General features: G+C 47.9%; 1 protein-coding gene across 2 annotated transcripts in view; it reads right to left on the bottom strand.

Moving 5' to 3' along the window:
* The window catches only part of ADAMTS16 (ADAM metallopeptidase with thrombospondin type 1 motif 16), a 922,431-nt gene that overhangs the window by 411,125 nt on the left and 490,282 nt on the right, over nucleotides 1–21,024 (bottom strand). The gene's annotated exons all lie outside the window — the stretch shown is intronic.

Genomic DNA, 21,024 nt, shown 5'->3' with positions numbered 1-21,024 from the left:
CGGCCACACACCAAGCAACCTATTTTCGCCATACACAGTGAAAAAGTCTTGCTGTCACGTCTTTCCCAGCCTTTATCAGTGTAGGAATAACTGCATCCGGAATGCCCTTTTCCGCTAGGATCCGGCGTTCAACCGCAATGCCATCCAACGCAGCCGCGGTAAGTCTTGGATCAGACAGGGTCCCTGTTGCAACATGTCCTGACTGAGAGGCAGAGGCCATGGGTCCTCTGAGAGCATTTCTTGCAGTTCCGGGTACCGAGTCCTTCTCGGCCAATCCGAAGCAAAGAATATTGTTCACACTCCTCCGTTTATTACAATTCTCAGCCCTTGGGTCTGAGAGGAAGAAGAGGGAATATATAGACCGACTGGAACACCCCCGGTGTTACTAGTGCGACCACAGCTATCGCCTGAGAGTCCCTTGACCCAGCGTAAAACCTTTCTTATCTTTTTATTGAGGTGGGACGCCATGTAGTCCACCTGAGGCAGTTTCCATCAATTTGCAAAACTGCGTGAAGACTTCCTGATGAAGTCACCACTTTCCCGGGTGGAGGTCGTGTCCACTCCCGGAATGAACACTGCTGACAGTGCGCTTACTTGATTCTCCGCCCAGCGAAGAATTCTGGTGGCTTCTACCCTCGCCACCCTGCTCCTTGTGCCGCCCTGGCGGTTTACATGAGCCCCTGCGGTCTGACTGGATCAGAACCGGTTGGTCGCGAAGCAGGAACTCCGCTTGACTTAGGGCGTTGTATATTGCCCTTAGTTCCAGGATATTGATGTGAAGGCAAGTCTGTTGGCTTGACCACAAACCTTGGAATTTTCTTCCCTGTGTAACTGCCCCCCCACCCTCGGAGGCTTGCATCCGTGGTCACCAGGACCCAGTCCTGAATGCCGAATCTGCGGCCCTCGAGAAGGTGAGCACTCCGCAGTCACCACAGGAGAGACACCCTGGCCCTGGGGGATAGGGTGATTAACCGATGCATCTGAAGATGTGATCCGGACCACTTGTCCAGTAAGTTCCATTGTCCTTGCATGGAACCTGCCGAAGGGGATGGCCTCGTATGATGCCATCATCCTTCCCAGGACTCGAGAGCAGTGATGCACTGACACCTGTTTTGGTTTTCAATAGATTCCTGACCAGTGTCATGAGCTCCTGAGCTCTCTCTATCGGGAAATAAACCCTCTTCTGGTCTGTGTCTAGGATCATGCCTAGGCGAGGCAGATGAGCTGTAGGAACCAACTGCGACTTCGGAATATATAGAATCCAGTCGTGTTGCCGTTTCACTTCCAGAGAAGGTTATACGCTGTCCAGTAACTGCTCTCTTGATCTCGCTTTTATGAGGAAATCATCCAAGTATGTGATAATAGTGACACCTTGCTTCCGCAGGAGCACCATCATATCCGCCATTACCTTGGTGAAATTGGTAATGACAATCCCGTACCGCAATTCTGAGGTACGCCTGATGAGGTGGATAAATGGGGACACGAAGGTATGCATCCCTTATGTCCCGATTCATTTCAGGCTTGCAATGACCGCTCTTAGCGATTCCATCATGAACCTGAACCTTTTCAGGTATATGTTCAGGGATTTTAATTCAATATGGGTCTAACCGAACCGTCTGGTTTCGGGATTATAACATGGTCGAATAATAACACCCTCTTGTTGAAGGAGGGGACCCTTGACCACCACCTGTTGAAGATACAATTTACGAATTGCAGTTAACACTGGCTCCCTCTCTTGGGGGGAAGCCCGCCGGGTCCTCGGTGAGGGGGCATCTTCTCACAGTCCAGCCTGTATCCTTGCGATACAATTTCTATTGCCCAGGGATCTAACAGGGAGTGAACCCACTTGTGGCTGAACTTACGAAGGCGTGTCCCCACCGGGCCTAGCTCCGCCTGTGGAGCCCCACCGACATGCGGTGGATTTTTGTAGAGGCCGGGGAGGACTTCTGTTCCTGGGGACTAGCTGTGTTGTACAGCTTCTTTCCTCTGCCCTCTTGTTTCTTTATTCGAAAAGCTGCATTTAATAATGTCGTGCTTTCCTAGGCTGTGCAGGAATATAAGGCAAAATATCAGAATTACCAGCTATAGCTGTGGAGACCAGGCCCGAGAACCTTTCTCCACACAATCCTCAGCCTTCCATATGCCTCTTAAGTCGGCATCATCTGTCCAATGTATATTCTACAGGACACGTCAAGCAGAAATCGACATAGCTTTTGTCTCTAGGACCCAGTATACTCATGTCCCTTTGGGCATGCTTTATAATTATATATCTATCACTTAAGACAGCATCTTAAAATATTTATATGCATACTAGGGTCTCAATCTCTGCTGATAAGGTACCTATCCACGCTGCCACAGCGCTATAAACCCATGCCGACACAATCGCCGGTCTGGGTAGTATACTAGAATGTGCACACTATCTGCAGGATCCCTGAGAATAGCTAGTGCAAACAGGACACCCAAGGGGAAGATTCTCAACACATCCTGGCCCTAGTGGGGAAAGGATACAGCCTGAGAATTCTCTTGTGGGAAGCTGCCGTCTCTTGTCTGGAGATTCCCGCTCTTTTTCCTCATGAGAGGAGGGAAATTTACCTCAGCATTCTTCCCCTTAACATGTGTACTCTCGTGTCAAGGACAGATGAGTCATCAGTGATATGCAAATCATCTTTTATTCCAATAATCATATATTGAATATCTTTTAGCCCTCTTGGCTGTAACTTTGCATTATCGTAGTCGACAGTGGAGTTAAACTCCGTGTCGATACTTTGTTATTTTGGATAGTAAGCATAGAGAGACTCTGAAGGACTCTGTGACATAGGGACAGACCAGGGTAGATTTCCTTTTTGTTCCCTAACCTTTTGTGCAATAATTTTACCTCAGCACTTACACATATCCAAACAGGTGTTGGCGTTGTTGACGGAGACATCCTCCCACACAATTATCCGCTCTATCACCTCCTTAGAGGAGCCTTTTACCTCAGACATGTCGACACACGCGTACCGACACACCACACACACAGGGGATGCTCTATTTGAAGACAGTTCCCCCACCAGGCCCTTTGGAGAGACAGAGAGAGAGTATGCCAGCACACACCACAGCGCTATATAATACAGGGATGTACACTATACTGAGTGATTTTTCCCCTATAGCAGCTTATATACACAGTTTTGCGCCTAAATTTATGTGCCCCCCCCCCTCTCTTTTTTACCCTTTGTGTACCAGGATACTGCAGGGGAGAGCCTGGGGAGCTTCCTTCCAGCTGAGCTGTGAAGAGAAAATGGCGCCGGTGTGCTGAGGAAGAAGGCCCGGCCCCCTCAGCGGCGGGCTTCTGTCCTTTTATGTACTTTAATGGCGGGGGTTAATGCACATATACAGTTTATCAGACTGTATTATGTGCTTTTCGCCAAGTAAGGTAATCTAATTGCTGCCCAGGGCGCCCCCCCCCCCCCCAGCACCCATCAGTGACCGGAGTGTGTGGTGTGCTAAGGGAGCAATGGCGCACAGCTGCAGTGCTGTGCGCTACCTTAATGAAGACCGGAGTCTTCAGCCGCCAATTTTCAACTTCTCTTCGTTCTTCTGGCTCTGCAAGGGGGACGGCGGCGCGGCTCCGGGACCGGACGACCGAGGACTGGGCCTGTGTTCGATCCCTCTGGAGCTAATCGTGTCCAGTAGCCTTAGAAGCCCAAGCTAGCTGCAAGCAGGTAGGTTCGCTTCTCTCCCCTCAGTCCCACGTAGCAGTGAGTCTGTTGCCAGCAGATCTCACTGAAAATAAAAAACCTAACAAATACTTTCTTTTCTAGGAAGCTCAGGAGAGCCCCTAGCGTGCATCCAGCTCTGGCCGGGCACAGATACTAACTGAGGTCTGGAGGAGGGGCATAGAGGGAGGAGCCAGTGCACACCAGATATAGTACCTAATCTTTCTTTTAAGAGTGCCCAGTCTCCTGCGGAGCCCGTCTATACCCCATGGTCCTTACGGAGTACCCAGCATCCACTAGGACGTCAGAGAAAAATCTCACATTGACCTTTTGATGTGTCGACCTGTCCCGTGTTGACCTTTTCACTGTGTCAACTCAATGATCCATAACCCCTTTCCACACAGGAAAGTGTGTTGTCTTTTATGTGTCCACATACATTACAGAGGTCTTCAACGCTTGATTTGCTGAAAATCTTCTTCAATTCTCTGCCTTAATCTAAGTATTAGGTGCACTGATTTAAAAAAAATAACTAAGATATGTATATAAACTGGGCACACACCTAAAGATTTATCTGGTAATATACAGTATGGGAGCAAATATCAACCAACCATTTGCTCCCCAAACCTGGAAAACAGACAATGGTCGTTCAGAAAAATTGGTTAAATCCATTTAACAAATTTATCCAAACAATCATTTTTGTCCATTTTCCAGTGTTTTCCAAAGTGCTCATCAACAAACTGATGCTTTGTATTCTTCTAGCATGTTTTCCACTATTTGCTTTTTCTTATACAGATACAGATGTGTCCACATACATCTAGCGTCCTGGTACCTTTTAGTCATGCCATGCTGTGGCGTGACTTGGTAGTGCTTAGAGTATTTTCATGCAACAAATTCCATTAAAATGTGCAAAACTTTGCGAATAGGCCGCACAAGCAGCTTATGCTGATTAACATATGCGGCATGCCTATATACTGTGTATGACTTCGCTATATCTGCAAACTAAATTATATGTTAGTGTTTACATTTTTGGCAAACTGTGTGCCGTATGAGGAACACTCTCCTTTTGGCAAAGTTTTTACAAATTACTTATAAGTCCTAGATTGATGTTAAGAGGGAATAGAGGGCTTTATTGGGATCAACAAATCTTCCCAGATGACATTTTTGCCTCCAGGATTTAAATCAGTCCAGGTTGGCTATTGTTTTTTGATCCAGTGTTGGCCTTTCGCTCATCCATCCCATTTGCACAAAAAGAATGATTACTTTGTGCATCCTTATTACTGGATTTGAGAAAATGAGAGCTCTGTGACAATTACTATAGTTATGCCTCATTCCCCACGACAAATACGTACATTTTATCTACATATCCCCATTACATTCAGTTTGTCTGTTTGTTCATTCCCCATAGCATGCATCTGCTCACCCACATACTGTGTGTGAAACAGGCTTAATATTGTATAATATCAACTTGTGTTAGGTTATCTGTTACACTCTAGGTTAGGGGTGGGCAACAGGCGGCCCGCGGACCGATCCTGCCTGGCCCGCTGTGCCCCACCAGAGTGCAATGACAAGAGGCCCGACAGGCCGCTTGTCATTGCACTGCTCTCAGACGCGGCGCCACTGAGGAAATCCCAGTCACGTCACAGGGTCAGCTGACCGGGATTTCCTCTATCATGCGCTGGGCGGCGCTGGGCGTCACGGGGGCGGCGCTGGGCGGGCACTGCAGTGGGGACTCGGAGCAGAAGCGGCCAGTGGGGAGAAGAAATGGTGGCCAGCAGGGAGAAGAAGCGGCGGCCAGCGGGGAGAAGAAGCGGCGGCCAGTGAGGAGAAGCGGCGGCGGCAGCAGCAGTGGGGATCGTCTGCCACTGACAAATAGGTAAACCCCCTGTCCTGGATAAAGCTAAAGCTGCCATATAAGTTCAGGGGAGGGGAGTTAAAAACGGTTATATGGGTTTAGGGGAGGGGGGGAGGGGGGGGTAAGGACTGCTATACAGGTTTAGGGGAGGGTGGGGAAAGGGGGGTAGGGACTGTCTGCCGTAATGTGTAAAAACGGGGGCGCTGTCTGCCGTAATGTGTAAAAACGGGGGAGCTGTCTGCCGTAATGTGTAAAAACGGGGGCGCTGTCTGCCGTAATGTATAAAAACGGGGGCGCTGTCTGCTGTAATGTGTAAAAAGGGGATGCTGTCTGCCGTAATGTGTAAAAACGAGGGTGCTGTCTGCCGTAATGTGTAAAAACGGGGGCACTGTCTGCTGTAATGTGTAAAAAGGGGATGCTGTCTGCCGTAATGTGTAAAAACGGGGGCGCTGTCTGCCGTAATGTGTAAAAACGGTGGCACTGTCTGCCGTAATGTATAAAAACGGGGGCGCTGTCTGCCGTAATGTATAAAAACGGGGGCGCTGTCTGCCGTAATGTGTAAAAAGGGGATACTGTCTGCCGTAATGTGTAAAAACGGGGGCGCTGTCTGCCGTAATGTGTAAAAACGGGGGGTGCTGTCTGCCGTAATGTGTAAAAACGGGGGCACTGTCTGCCGTAATGTATAAAAACAGGGACGCTGTCTGCCGTAATGTATAAAAACGGGGGCGCTGTCTGTCGTAATGTGTATAAAGGGGATGCTGTCTGCCGTAATGTGTAAAAACGGGGGCGCTTGCTGCCGTAATGTGTAAAAACAGGGGTGCTGTCTGCCGTAATGTGTAAAAATGGGGGCACTGTCTGCCGTAATGTATAAAAACGGGGACGCTGTCTGCCGTAATGTATAAAAACGGGGGCGCTGTCTGCCGTAATGTATAAAAACGGGGGCGCTGTCTGCCGTAATTATAAAAATGGGGGTGCTGTCTGTCGTAATCTGTAAAAAGGGGACGCTGTCTGTCGTAATATGTAAAAAGGGGGACGCTGTCTGCCGTAATGTGTAAAAAGGGATCTCTTTTTGAGTATTTTGTGTGTGGCCCTCGAATATTCGCTGGAAGTGTTAAGCGGCCCCCCAGCTGAAATAATTGCCCACCCCTGCTCTAGGTAATGTATTCATGTTAGCCATAGTTTTTTATTGTTTAGTTTTACCACTGTGGACACTCAAAGGTTGAGTCATTTAAGGGACCATTGTTACTTTTGTGTACTCCCTATTGTCCATCAGTAAACTGGCCAGACAGTATGGCTCTCTGGCTGATGTAATCACCTTGATTAGAATGTGTATTCTATTCCAACTTCTTAACAAAGAAGAAAGCAAAAACACACCCCTGCAATCTGAAGCTTCTGTAGGTATAAGAAGAACTACCCAGTGAGCTGAAGGGAGATTCTCTGCTCCTTGACTAAGTAGTAATGTTCTGTAATACCCCTTTTCCACTACTGTAGCACGGGTCGCAGCCGTGTCGCCTGACACGGTTGCGACCCGTGCTACAGCCCCCTAATGACAGCGCTCACCAACCCGGCAATTGCCGGGTTGGTGACGCGGCAGGGGCGGCGCTGGGAGATCACATGATCTCCCAGCGCCGCCCTCCCATACACAGTGAACGGGAGCCATGACGCCTCGACACGGCTCCCGTTCACACTAGACAGCTAGCCGGGTTGAACACGTGTTCAACCCGGCCAGCTACCCGGGTAGGATTCCCTGATCACTTGATCCGGGAATTTGCCGGGGAACCCTTTTCCACTAAGGAAAAACACGGGTAAATGCGCGCCCCCGCACATTTACCCGTGTTCTAAAAAGCTAGTGGAAAAGAAGTTATAGTTTGTGGTGGGAATTGTTGTGTTGAATTGGATTACAAAAGTGTGCTGAATGGTTTATTACCCATTCTGCTCAATAAACCATTCCATTCCTGAGTAATTTGGAACCCTGTATTAGCAGTTATTTATAAAGCGCACACATATTCTGCAGCGCTTTACACAGAGCATATTTTGCCATTCACATCAGTCCCTGCCCCAATGGAGTTTACAATCTATATTCCCTATCACATGTACATGCACACACATACACACAACGGTTAATTTTTGTTGGGATCCAATTAACCTACCAGTATATTTTAGGATTGTGGGAGGAAACCGGAGAACCCGGAGGAAACCCACGCAAGTACAGGGAGAATATAAAAACTCTGCACAGTTAGGGGCATGGTGGTAATCGAACTCTTGACCTCAGTGCTGTAAGGCAGTAATGCTAACCATTATACCATCTGTACTGCCCATCTTCACACTGGACAAGGAGCATGGACAGTACATTAATATCATCATTCATTTGTGATCCTTGTGACGAAAGCATTCTTGGTGTCAATGTGTAACACTTACCGATAACCATCTTCCTGTTCCCAAAATAATTATTTTATAGTAGATTTGTCAATGGATACTAAATTCTGTAACTAACTTCTGTAGATAAAAGGACTAAACTTAAAAGTATAGATAAAATAATAGATGGGGGCACCTCCCTTAATCAAGTTTTGTCTGTAGGCAGTGTCGTTTCTTGCGACGGGCAAGCCGTGCAACCGCACGGGGCGCCCGCAGCAGCACTTCTTGTATTCTTTGATTCCCCTCCTCCCGAGTGCCCAGCTCGGGGGGCGGAGTTTCACGGAATGAAGCGGGTGCGTCGTCACGTCACGACGCACCCGCGTCATTCCACGAAACTCTGCCCCCTGAGCTGGGTACTCGGGAGGAGGCCAGGAGGGGAAGCCAAGCGCCGCGAAGACGAGAGAGAGGCTGCAGAAGAGTGGGAAGAATCGCTTCAAACGTAAGTCAGCCTCTCCCTCTCTTTCTCCCCAGCCATCATGTGTAAAAATAAGAATTTACTCACCGGTAATTCTATTTCTCGTAGTCCGTAGTGGATGCTGGGAACTCCGTAAGGACCATGGGGAATAGACGGGCTCCGCAGGAGACTGGGCACTCTAAGAAAGAATTAGGACTACTGGTGTGCACTGGCTCCTCCCTCTATGCCCCTCCTCCAGACCTCAGTTAGGGAAACTGTGCCCGGAAGAGCTGACACAATAAGGAAAGGATTTGGAATCCCGGGTAAGACTCATACCAGCCACACCAATCACACCGTACAACTCGTGATAATATACCCAGTTAACAGTATGAATAACAACTGAGCCTCACTAACAGATGGCTCATAACAATAACCCTTTAGTTAGGCAATAACTATATACAAGTATTGCAGACAATCCGCCCTTGGGATGGGCGCCAAGCATCCACTACGGACTACGAGAAATAGAATTATCGGTGAGTAAATTCTTATTTTCTCTGACGTCCTAGTGGATGCTGGGAACTCCGTAAGGACCATGGGGATTATACCAAAGCTCCCAAACGGGCGGGAGAGTGCGGATGACTCTGCAGCACCGAATGAGCAAACTCAAGGTCCTCCTCAGCCAGGGTATCAAACTTGTAGAATTTTGCAAACGTGTTTGATCCTGACCAGGTAGCAGCTCGGCAAAGTTGTAAAGCCAAGACCCCTCGGGCAGCCGCCCAAGAAGAGCCCACCTTCCTCGTGGAATGGGCTTTGACTGATTTAGGATGCGGCAGTCCAGACGCAGAATGTGCAAGTTGAATCGTGGAGCAGATCCAGCGAGCAATAGTCTGCTTAGAAGCAGGAGCACCCAGCTTGTTGGGTGCATGCAGGATAAACAGCGAGTCAGTCTTTCTGACTCTAGCCGTCCTGGAAACATAGATTTTCAGGGCCCGGACTACGTCCAGCAACTTGGAGGCCTCCAAGTCCCGAGTAGCCGCAGGCACCACAATAGGTTGGTTCAAATGAAACGCTGATACCACCTTAGGGAGGAATTGGGGACGCGTCCTCAATTCTGCTCTGTCCATATGGAAGATCAGATAGGGGCTTTTACAGGACAAAGCCGCCAATTCTGACACCCGCCTAGCCGAAGCCAAGGCCAAAAGCATGACCACTTTCCACGTGAGATATTTTAATTCCACGGTCTGAAGTGGCTCAAACCAATGTGATTTTAGGAAATCCAACACAACGTTGAGATCCCAAGGTGCCACTGGGGGCACAAAAGGGGGCTGAATATGCAGCACTCCCTTAACAAACGTCTGAACTTCAGGCAGTGAAGCCAGTTCTTTTTGAAAGAAAATAGACAGGGCCGAAATCTGGACTTTAATGGATCCCAATTTTAGGCCCATAGTCACTCCTGACTGTAGGAAGTGCAGAAATCGACCCAGCTGAAATTCTTCTGTGGGGGCCTTCATAGCCTCACACCAAGCAACATATTTTCGCCATATGCGGTGATAATGCTTTGCTGTCACATCTTTCCTAGCTTTTATCAGCGTAGGAATGACTTTAACTGGAATGCCCTTTTCCATCAGGATCCGGCGTTCAACCGCCATGCCGTCAAATGCAGCCGCGGTAAGTCTTGGAACAGACAGGGCCCCCTGCTGTAGCAGGTCCAGTCTGAGAGGCAGAGGCCAAGGGTCCTCTGAGATCATTTCTTGTAGTTCCGGGTACCAAGTCCTTCTTGGCCAATCCGGAACGATGAGTATAGTTCTTACTCCTCTCTTTCTTATCATCCTCAGCACCTTCGGTATGAGAGGAAACGGAGGGAACACATAAACCGACTGGTACACCCACGGTGTCACTAGAGCGTCCACAGCTATCGCCTGAGGGTCCCTTGACCTGGCGCAATATCTTTTTAGCTTTTTGTTTAGGCGGGACGCCATCATGTCCACCTGTGGCCTTTCCCAACGGTTTACAATCAGTTGGAAGACTTCTGGATGAAGTCCCCACTCTCCCGGGTGGAGGTCGTGCCTGCTGAGGAAGTCTGCTTCCCAGTTGTCCACTCCCGGAATGAACACTGCTGACAGTGCTATCACGTGATTTTCCGCCCATCGGAGAATCCTTGTGGCTTCTGCCATCGCCATCCTGCTTCTTGTGCCGCCCTGTCGGTTTACATGGGCGACTGCCGTGATGTTGTCCGACTGAATCAGCACCGGCTGGTTTTGAAGCAGGGGTCTTGCCTGACTTAGGGCATTGTAAATGGCCCTTAGTTCCAGAATATTTATGTGTAGGGAAGCCTCCTGACTCGACCATTGTCCTTGGAAGTTTCTTCCCTGCGTGACTGCCCCCCAACCTCGGCGGCTTACATCCGTGGTCACGAGGACCCAGTCCTGTATGCCGAATATGTGGCCCTCGAGAAGATGAGCACTCTGCAGCCACCACAGCAGAGACACCCTGGCCCTCGGGGACAGGATGATCAGCCGATGCATCTGAAGATGCGATCCGGACCACTTGTCTAACAGATCCCACTGAAAGATCCTTGCATGGAACCTGCCGAATGGAATTGCCTCGTAAGAAGTTACCATCTTTCCCAGGACTCGCGTGGAGTGATGCACCGACACCTGTTTTGGTTTCAGGAGGTCCCTGACCAGAGATGACAATTCCTGGGCCTTCTCCACCGGGAGAAACACCTTATTCTGTTCGGTGACCAGAATCATGCCCAGGAAGAGCAGACGCGTCGCAGGAATCAGCTGCGACTTTGGGATATTCAGAATCCAGCCGTGCTGTAGCAACACTTCCCGAGAAAGTGCTACGCTGACTAACAACTGCTCTCTGGACCTAGCCTTTATAAGGAGATCGTCCAAGTACAGGATAATTATAACTCCCTTCTTCCGAAGGAGTATCATCATTTCGGCCATTACCTTGGTAAATACTCTCGGTGCCGTGGACAGACCAAACGACAACGTCTGGAATTAGTAATGGCAGTCTTGTACCACAAAACGGAGGTACACCTGGTGAGGTGGGTAAATGGGGACATGCAGGTAAGCATCCTTGATGTCCAGTGATACCATGTAATCCCCTTCTTCCAGGCTTGCAATAACCGCCCTGAGCAATTCCATTTTGAACTTGAACCTTCTTATATAAGTGTTCAAGGATTTCAAATTTAGAATGGGTCTCACCGAACCGTCTGGTTTCGGTACCACAAACATTGTGGAATAGTAACCCCGTCCCTGTTGAAGGAGGGGAACTTTTATTATCACCTGCTGGAGGTACAGCTTGTGAATTGCCGCCAGTACTACCTCCCTGTCCAGGGGAGTAGCTGGCAAGGCTGATTTGAGGTAACGGCGAGGGGGAGACGTCTCGAATTCCAGCTTGTATCCCTGAGATACCACTTGTAGAACCCAGGGATCCACCTGTGAGCGAACCCACCGGTCGCTGAAGTTCCGGAGACGGGCCCCCATCGCACCTGGCTCCACCAGTGGAGCCCCAGCGTCATGCGATGGATTTAGTGGAAGCAGGGGAGGATTTTTGTTCTTGGGAACTGGCTGCCTGGTGCAGCTTTTTCCCTCTACCCCTGCCTCTGGGCAGAAAGGACGCGCCTTTAACCCGCTTGCCTTTCTGGGGCCAAAAGGACTGTACCTGATAATACAGTGCTTTCTTAGGCTGTGAGGGAACCTGAGGTAAAAATGTCGACTTCCCAGCTGTCGCTGTGGAAACGAGGTCCGAGAGACCATCCCCAAACAATTCCTCACCCTTGTAAGGCAAAACCTCCATGTGCCTTTTAGAATCAGCATCACCTGTCCACTGCCGAGTCCATAATACTCTCCTGGCAGAAATGGACATTGCATTTATTCTAGATGCCAGCCGGCAAATATCCCTCTGTGCATCTCTCATATATAAGACTACGTCTTTAATATTGCTCTATGGTTAGCAATATAGTGTCCCTGTCAAGGGAATCAATGTTATCAGACAGGGAATCAGACCACGCTGCTGCAGCACTGCACATCCATGCTGAAGCAATAGCAGGTCTTAGTATAGTACCTGAGTGTGTATATACAGACTTCAGGATAGCCTCCTGCTTTCTATCCACAGGCTCCTTTAAGGCGGCCGTATCCTGAGACGGTAGTGCCACCTTTTTTGACAAGCGTGTGAGCGCTTTATCCACCCTCGGGGATGTCTCCCAACGTACCCTGTCCTCTGGCGGGAAAAGGTACGCCAATAGTAACTTTTTAGAAATCACTAGTTTTTTTATCAGGTGAAGCCCACGCTTCTTCACACACTTCATTTAACTCATCTGATGGGGGAAAAACCACCGGTTGCTTTTTCTCCCCAAAAATAATACCCTTTTTTGTGGTACCTGGGTTAATGTCAGAAATGTGCAACACATTTTTCATAGCCGTAATCATGCAACAGATGGCCCTAGTGGAATGTACATTAGTCTCGTCGTCGTCGACACTGGAGTCAGACTCCGTGTCGACATCTGTGTCTGCCATCTGAGGTAGCGGGCGTTTTTGAGCCCCTGATGGCCTTTGAGACGCCTGGGCAGGCACTGGCTGAGAAGCCAGCTGTCCCACAGCTGTTATGTCATCGAACCTTTTATGTAAGGAGTTGACACTGTCGGTTAATACCTTCCACATATCCATCCACTCTGGTGTCGACCCTGCAGGGGGTGACATCACATTTATCGGCACCTGCTCCGCCTCCACGTAAGCCTCCTCATCAAACATGTCGACACAGCCGTACCGACACACCGCACACACACAGGGAATGCTCTGACTGAGGACAGGACCCCACAAAGTCCTTTGGGGAGACAGAGAGAGAGTATGCCAGCACACACCACTGCGCTATATAAACAGGGATTTACACTACACAAAGTGATTTTCCCTATAGCAGCTATAATATACAGTTTTGCGCATAAATTTAGTGCCCCCCCTCTCTTTTTTACCCTATTGAGCCTGGAAACTGCAGGGGAGAGCCTGGGGAGCTGTCTTCCAGCGGAGCTGTTTAGAGAAAATGGCGCCAGTGTGCTGAGGGAGATAGCCCCGCCCCCTTCTCGGCGGGCTTATCCTGCTCTTTTATTAATATTATGGCAGGGGATTTTTACACATATAAAGTTTATCAGACTATATTATGTGTTTTTTTGCCAATTTAAGGTATTCTAATTGCAGCCCAGGGCGCCCCCCTCAGCGCCCTGCACCCATCAGTGACCGGAGTATGTGGTGTGCATAGGGAGCAATGGTGCACAGCTGCAGTGCTGTGCGCTACCTTAATGAAGACCGGAGTCTTCAGCCGCCGATTTCCAGGACGTTCTTCTTGCTTCTGGCTCTGCAAGGGGGACGGCGGCGCGGCTCCGGGACCGGACGACCGAGGCTGGGCCTGTGTTCGATCCCTCTGGAGCTAATGGTGTCCAGTAGCCTAGAAGCCCAAGCTAGCTGCAAGCAGGTAGGTTCGCTTCTCTCCCCTAAGTCCCTCGTAGCAGTGAGTCTGTTGCCAGCAGATCTCACTGAAAATAAAAAACCTAATAAATACTCTCTTTACTAGAAGCTCAGGAGAGCCCCTAGTGTGCAACCAGCTCGAGCCGGGCACAGATTCTAACTGAGGTCTGGAGGAGAGGCATAGAGGGAGGAGCCAGTGCACACCAGTAGTCCTAATTCTTTCTTAGAGTGCCCAGTCTCCTGCGGAGCCAATCTATTCCCCATGGTCCTTATGGAGTTCCCAGCATCCACTAGGACGTCAGAGAAATGGGGAATCTTGCCTTGCGTATTGTGTAACATGGGGACACGTGCCTGTCGTAATGTGTAAAATAGGGACACTTGCCTGTCGTAATGTGTAAAATGGGGACACGTGCCTGCCGTAATGTGTAAAATGGGGACACGTGCCTGCCGTAATGTGTAAAATGGGGACACGTGCCTGCCGTGCTGTGTAAAATGGGGACACTTGCCTGCCGTAATGTGTAAAATGGGGACACATGCCTGCCGTGCTGTGTAAAATGGGGACATTTGCCTGCCGTGCTGTGTAAAATGGGGACTATTGCCTGCCGTATTGTGGAAAATGGGTACTCCTGCCTGCCGTAATGTGGAAAATGGGGACACTTGCCTGCCGTAATGTGGAAAATGGGGATTCTTGCCTGCCGTATTGTGTAAAATGGGGATTCTTGCCTGCCGTAATGGGGATCTAATGTATCAAGGGCATTGCGGTGTATGGCATAATATATATATTTTTATTTTTTTCCTGTGCTCGCCGTGATCTGTTGGTGTAAGGTCAAAAACTGGGGTGTAAGGTAGTCTTTTCAGATGAGGTCACACCCATTTTACAGAGACCACGCCCATTTTATTGAGGCCACGCCCCTTTGTCGGGAGCGCGCACATAACTTTTTCTTTTTATATCTATGGGGGGGGGGGCGCTTTTTTTGTTATGTCAATTGGAGGGGGCGCATTTTTAAATTTCGCACTGGGAGCCAAATTGGCTAGTAACAGCCCTGTCTGTAGGAGTAATGGCAACACCATTTTCAGGGATAAATCATGTTTTAATATTCTTAAAAAAAATAAAGCCTGCGTAGGGTAAAGGCAAATTACCATTGTGACTCCAAAAACATTAAGATAACAGCATATATTTTCTTATTTAATAAAAAGGGTTTTGCAAATACTAGAAGACGAAATATGGTATGTTCTGTCATCAATGTTTAAAAGTATCCACTCAGTCCATGCATTCAATGACAATATCTTAACAAGTTGGTTTTGCCTTGTAAATGATTGATGCTTAAAAAAAACGTGCAGACTCGCACAAAAGCCCCGCACCTCCAGTACTCGGAGAGGCTATTACATTTAGCCGCTGCTGTTTAAAAAGGGAAAATGACAATTAAATGTTTTCTGAAAACAAATAACAGAACTAAGAAGTGTCTAGTCATAAGACAACAGTACCGTACAATCCAGAGCATAATGGTGTTCCTAAGCATTCTATTTCATGCAGATACAGATGTGGCTACATCTAGGCACAAATGCGCCTTGTTTGCCGTGAGTGAATGGGGCGGCAAAAGATGCAGGAGTGCACATCCTGGCAAGATGTAGCCACAATGAACGTGACTACATCTGTATACCCGTAAAGCTCTGGGGAGAAGCATCATGACAGAATGGTATTTTCAGAATCGTTTTTTGCTAAAAACAATTGAAACAACTGCACATGAACTGTGGAATGGAAAGCAACCTGACCTACAGCATATAAAAATATTTGGAAGAAAAGCATTTGTACACATTCCAAAGGACAAGTGCTCAAAGTAGGATGCTCATGCAAAACACGGAGTGCTTGTAGGTTACAGTGAATCTCAAAAGGGTTACAGAATTCTACAGGTGAAACTCAGAAAATTAGAATATCGGGCAAAAGTTAATTTCAGTAATTCAACTTAAAAGGTGAAAGTAATATATTATATAGACTCCTTACATGCAAAGTGAGATATTTCAAGCCTTTATTTGTTATACTGTAATTTTGATGATTGTGGCTCACAGGTTAAGAAAATCCAAAATTGTCCCACAGAGTATAATCATGCATACAGTATGTACTCAGTACTTGGTTTGGGTCCTTTTTGCATGAATTACTATCTCAATGCGGCGTGGCATGGATTCTATCAGCCGTTGGCACTACTGAGGTGTTATGGAAGATCAGGATGCTTCAATTGCGGCCTTCAGCTCTTCTGCATTGTTCGGTCTCATGTATCTCATCTTTCTCTTGGCAACGCCCCATAGATTCTCTTTTTTCTTTAGTCCAGGTAAGACGCTTCTGACGTTGTTTGTTGTTCAGTAGAGGCTTGACAAGAGGAATACAACATTTGAAGCCCATATCCAGGATCCGTCTGTGTGTGGTGGCTCTTGATGCACTAACTCCAGCCTCAGTCCACTCCTTATGAAGCCAAACTTTTGAATGGCCTCTTCCTGACAAGAAAAAATAGGATTTTAATTACCTACCAGTAAATCCTTTTCTCGTAGTCCATAGAGGAAACTGGGGTTCCATTTAGTACCATGGGGTATAGACGGGTCCACTAGGAGCCATGGGCACTTTAAGAAATTGATAGTGTGGGCTGGCTCCTCCCTCTATGCCCCTCCTACCAGACTCAGTCTAGGAAACGGTGCCCGAAGAGACAGACATACTTTGAGAGAAGGATAGATAAGGATAGTGGTGAGATTCCAAACTAGCACACACAACAAGAGGAAAACCAAGCTAACCAAACTTGAAACAGGAACAGCAACGGCTGAACCAACATTACTTAACTAAGTAACAGTGCAGGAAAAACGAAGCACCGGGCGGGCACCCAGTATCCTCTACGGACTACGAGAAAAGGATTTACCGGTAGGTACTGTAATTAAAATCCTATTTTCTCTTACATCCTAGAGGATACTGGGGTTCTATTTAGTACCACGGGGACGTACCAAAGTTCCCAAACTGGGTGGGAGAGTGCTGAGGTCCCTGCAGAACTGATTGACCAAACTGAAGGTCTTCAGAGGCCAAAGTATCAAACTTGTAGAACTTAGCAAACGTGTTCAAACCTGACCAAGTACAGTAGCTGCTCAATAGAGCTGTAAAGCCGAGACACCCCGGGCAGTTGCCCAGGAAGAACCCACCGACCTAGTAAAGATTTAGGACATGGCAAACCTCCCGTGGAATAAGCATGCTGGATAGTTAGTCTGACCAAGCGTGCAATTGTCTGCTTTGAAGCAGGACACCCAATTTTATTGGGCTCATAGAGAACAAACAGCGAGTCCGATTTATGTAATGAGCTGTTTGTTTTACATACACCTTCAAAGCCCTCACAACATCCAAAGACTTTGAAGTAGCAGGGGTGTCGGTAACAACCAGAACCACCATAGGTTGGTTGATGTGAAACGCAGACACCACTTTAGGAAGAAATTGCTGACAACTTCTGAGTTCAGCTCTTTCCTCATGGAAACTTAAATAGGGACTTTAGTGAAACAAAGCCCCCAGTTCCAACACACGTCTTGCTGAAGCCAAGGCCAACAGTGTGACGGTCTTCCACGTAAGATATTTTATGTCCACCTGCTGTAACGGTTAAAACCAGTCCGATTGGAGGAACTGCAGCACCACATTGAGATCCCAAGGTGCCGTGGGAGGCACAAAGGGAGGTTGGATGTGCAGAACACCTTTCAAGAAGGTCTGGACCTCAGGGAGAGAAGCCAATTGTTTTTGAAAGAAAATGGACAAGGCCGAAATCTAGACTTTTATGGAGCCCAGACATAGGCCCACATCCACACCTGTCTGCAGAAAAAGCAGGAAACGTCCCAGGCAAAATTCCACCGCAGAATAATTTCTGCTTTCACACCAAGAGATGTATTTCTTCCAAATATGATGGTAATGCTTAGACGTTACCCTCTTCCTGGCTTGGATAACCTTATTAGGAATCCCTCTCCTGGCTAGTATCATCCGTTCAACTTCCATGCTGTCAAACGTAGCCGCGGTAAGTCCTGATAGACGAATGGGCCCTGTTGCAGAAGATCCTCACGAAGAGGTAGAGGCCACGGATTTTCGAGGAGCATCTCCAGAAGGTCTGCATACCAGGCCCTTCGTGGCCAGTCCGGGGCAATGTGTATTGCTGGAGTCTTTTCCCTTTTTATTCGCTTTAGAATTCTTGGGATCAGGAGAAGTGGAAGAAACACATATACCATCTGATAGACCCGAGGAGTTATCAGGGCATCTACTGCCACTGCCTGTGGGTCTCTCGACCTGGAACAATACCGCCTGAGCTACTTGTTGAGACAAGAGGCCATCATGTCGATCTGTGGATATCCCCATCAACATGTCATCACCTGAGCACTTCCAGGTGAAAGTCCAACTTCCCCGGGTGCAGGTCGCGTCTGCTGAGGAAGTCTGCTTCCCAGTTGGCTACTCCCAGAATGAAGACCGCTAACAACGCCACAGCATTTTTTTCAGCCCAGAGGAGAATTCTTGACACCTCTGACATTGCTGCTTTGCTTTTCGTTCCGCCCTGTCGGTTTATGTACGTCACTGCAATCACATTGTCCAACTGGACCTGAATGGCCCGATCTTGAAGAAGATGTGAGGCCTGCAGAAGGGCGTTGTATATGGCCTTGAGTTCCAGAATGTTGATTAGAAGGGTGACTTCATGACTTGACCATCTTCCTTGAAACTGCACCCCCCGGGTGACTGCTCCCCAACTTCTGAGGCTTGCGTCTGTGGTTAACAGGATCCAGTTCTAAATTCCGAACCTGCGACTCTTGATGAGGTGAGAAGTCTGTAGCGACCACAGAAGGGAGATCCTGGCTTTTGGTGACAGACGGATCCTCTGGTGCACGTGAAGATGTGATCCGGACCATTTGTCCAACAGATCAAGCTCGAAGGGTCTTGCGTGAAACCTTCCGTATTGAAGTGCTTCATAAGCGGCCACCATTTTCCCCAGTAGCCGAATGCAAAGATGTACCGATATCCGGGTTGGCTTCAGGACATCCCAAACCATCGACTGGATTACCAATGCCTTTTCCAATGTAAGGAACAGTTTCTGCTACTCTGTATCCAGTATCATTCTTAGGAATGGAATCCTCCGTGTTGGCTCCAGCTGAGATTTCGTAAGGTTCAGAATCTACCCGTGATCCTGGAGGAGTTTGGTTGAGAGACCAATGCTGTCCAGCAACCTTTCCCTGGACGGTGCTTTAGAAACATCATCTCTGTTATCACCTTGGTGAACACCCTCGGTGCAGTGGAGAGACCAGGGGTTGGAACTGGTAGTGACAGTTCTGCAGTGCAAACCGTAGGTGAGCCTGATGAGGCGGCCAGATCAGAATGTGAAGGTATGCATCCTTGATATCCAGAGACACTATGAATTTCCCCTCCTCCAGACCTGAGATTATCGCTCTCAAGAGACTCCATCTTGAATTTGAACACTCTTAAGTACGGATTCAACCACTTGAGGATCAGAATCGGCCTTACCGAACCGTTCAGCTTTGGTACTACAAACAGGTTGGAATAGTACCCCTTGTTTTGCAGATGAGGTGGAACTGGAACAATGACTTGAGTCTGTACCAGTTTTTGGATGGCACGTTGTAAAATTATACTTGCCTCTTGTGAAACTGGCAAGCCTAAATTTGAAGAATCTGTGTGGTGGGAGCTCTTGTAACTCCAGTCTGTAGCCCTGGGAAATAAGATCCATGACCCAGGGATCCTGGCACGAATTTGACTAGATCTGACTAAAGAATCATAGTCGGGCTCCCACCTGACAGCTTTCCAGGTACTGTAGTCTACCGTCATGCTGAACCCTTTGAGGAAGCAGAGCCTGAGCTCTGTCCCTGAGCGCCTGCAGTTGCTGGTTTGCGTGGTTTACCTCTTGCGCTGCTGGAGGACGTAGAAGCACCTCTGGAATTGCCCTTGAACTTGGTTGTCCAAAAGGACTGCAACTTAGAAGCTGAATAAGTCTTCTTGGTTGGGGTGGCTGCGGAAAGATGATAGGTAGACTTACCCACAATAGCTTTGGAGATCCATTTTTTCTAGTTCATCTCCAAAAAAGGCCTCCCCCATGAATGGTAGGCCTTCCACGACTTTCCTGGAGTCCGCGTCAGCAGTCCACTTTAGTAGCCACAAGCCTCTGCGTGCCGACACTGCCATAGCGGTGGTGCGTGCGTTAAGCAAGCCTATCTCTTTTATGGCCTCCACCATAAAGTTTGCAGAGTCCTGTATATGCTGCAGAAGTAAAACATCATCCCCCCTAGACAAGTAATCGAACTCCTCAATTGGGTTACCTGTCCATTTAGCAAAGGCTTTTATGATCCACGCACATGCAATAGTGGGTCTTTGGGCCACTCCAGCAGCTGTGTACAATGATTTGAGTGTAGTCTCAATTTTACGATCAGCCGTGTCTTTGAGGGAGGCTGCACCAGGGACAGGCAATACAATCTTTCGTGACAGCCTAGAGAGTGATCCGTCCACTATGGGCGGATTTTCCCATTTTTTCCTATCTTCCAGAGGAAAAGGAAAAGGAAAAGATGAGAGCAACCTTTTAAGGATTTGAAATTTCTTATCAGGATTAACCCATGGTTCTTCAAACAGGGTATTCAATTCCCTTGACGCGGTAAAAGTGACCGAGGACTTCTTTTTTACATTAAAATAAGATTCCTCACACTCCTCTGACACCTTATCAGGAATACAATTGTATATGCACAAGGAGAAAAAGTATGACTCTTGTTTGGGCGCACTCTTATTTTATTATCTAAGTGTTAATTGATAAGTGATGTGCCTAAAAGTTAATAATGTAGTCTTTATTTCTGCTCTTTAAAATACGTGGGATCTCAACAAAACAAATTTAACATAAATAGCCATTGATATGCCAGATGGGAGATATGTCTCCCAAAATTGTGAAATGTTCAGATCTTAAGTATGCCTGGATAAATGCATATCGGAAGATAACTACATACTATGCTGCTTCCGTCTGCCAAAGATCTGTACAAACTGTGTTTGTATTAATGCAGCCCTGAATTGGGTTAAATTCATGAGTGGGAGAGCCCACACACTGATTAACAATTCTAATAATTAACCACTATCATGGATAAATTGTGACGAATAAAGGTTCAAGAAGTAGTAGGATTAAGTATAAGTGGTGATACTGCTGTTGGTGTTGT

This window comes from Pseudophryne corroboree, chromosome 5, assembly GCF_028390025.1.
Source record: "Pseudophryne corroboree isolate aPseCor3 chromosome 5, aPseCor3.hap2, whole genome shotgun sequence".
NCBI classification, from domain to species: Eukaryota; Metazoa; Chordata; class Amphibia; order Anura; family Myobatrachidae; genus Pseudophryne; species Pseudophryne corroboree.
Note: the sequence above shows the minus strand (reverse complement) of the source record. Positions and strands in the feature narration are given on the sequence as shown.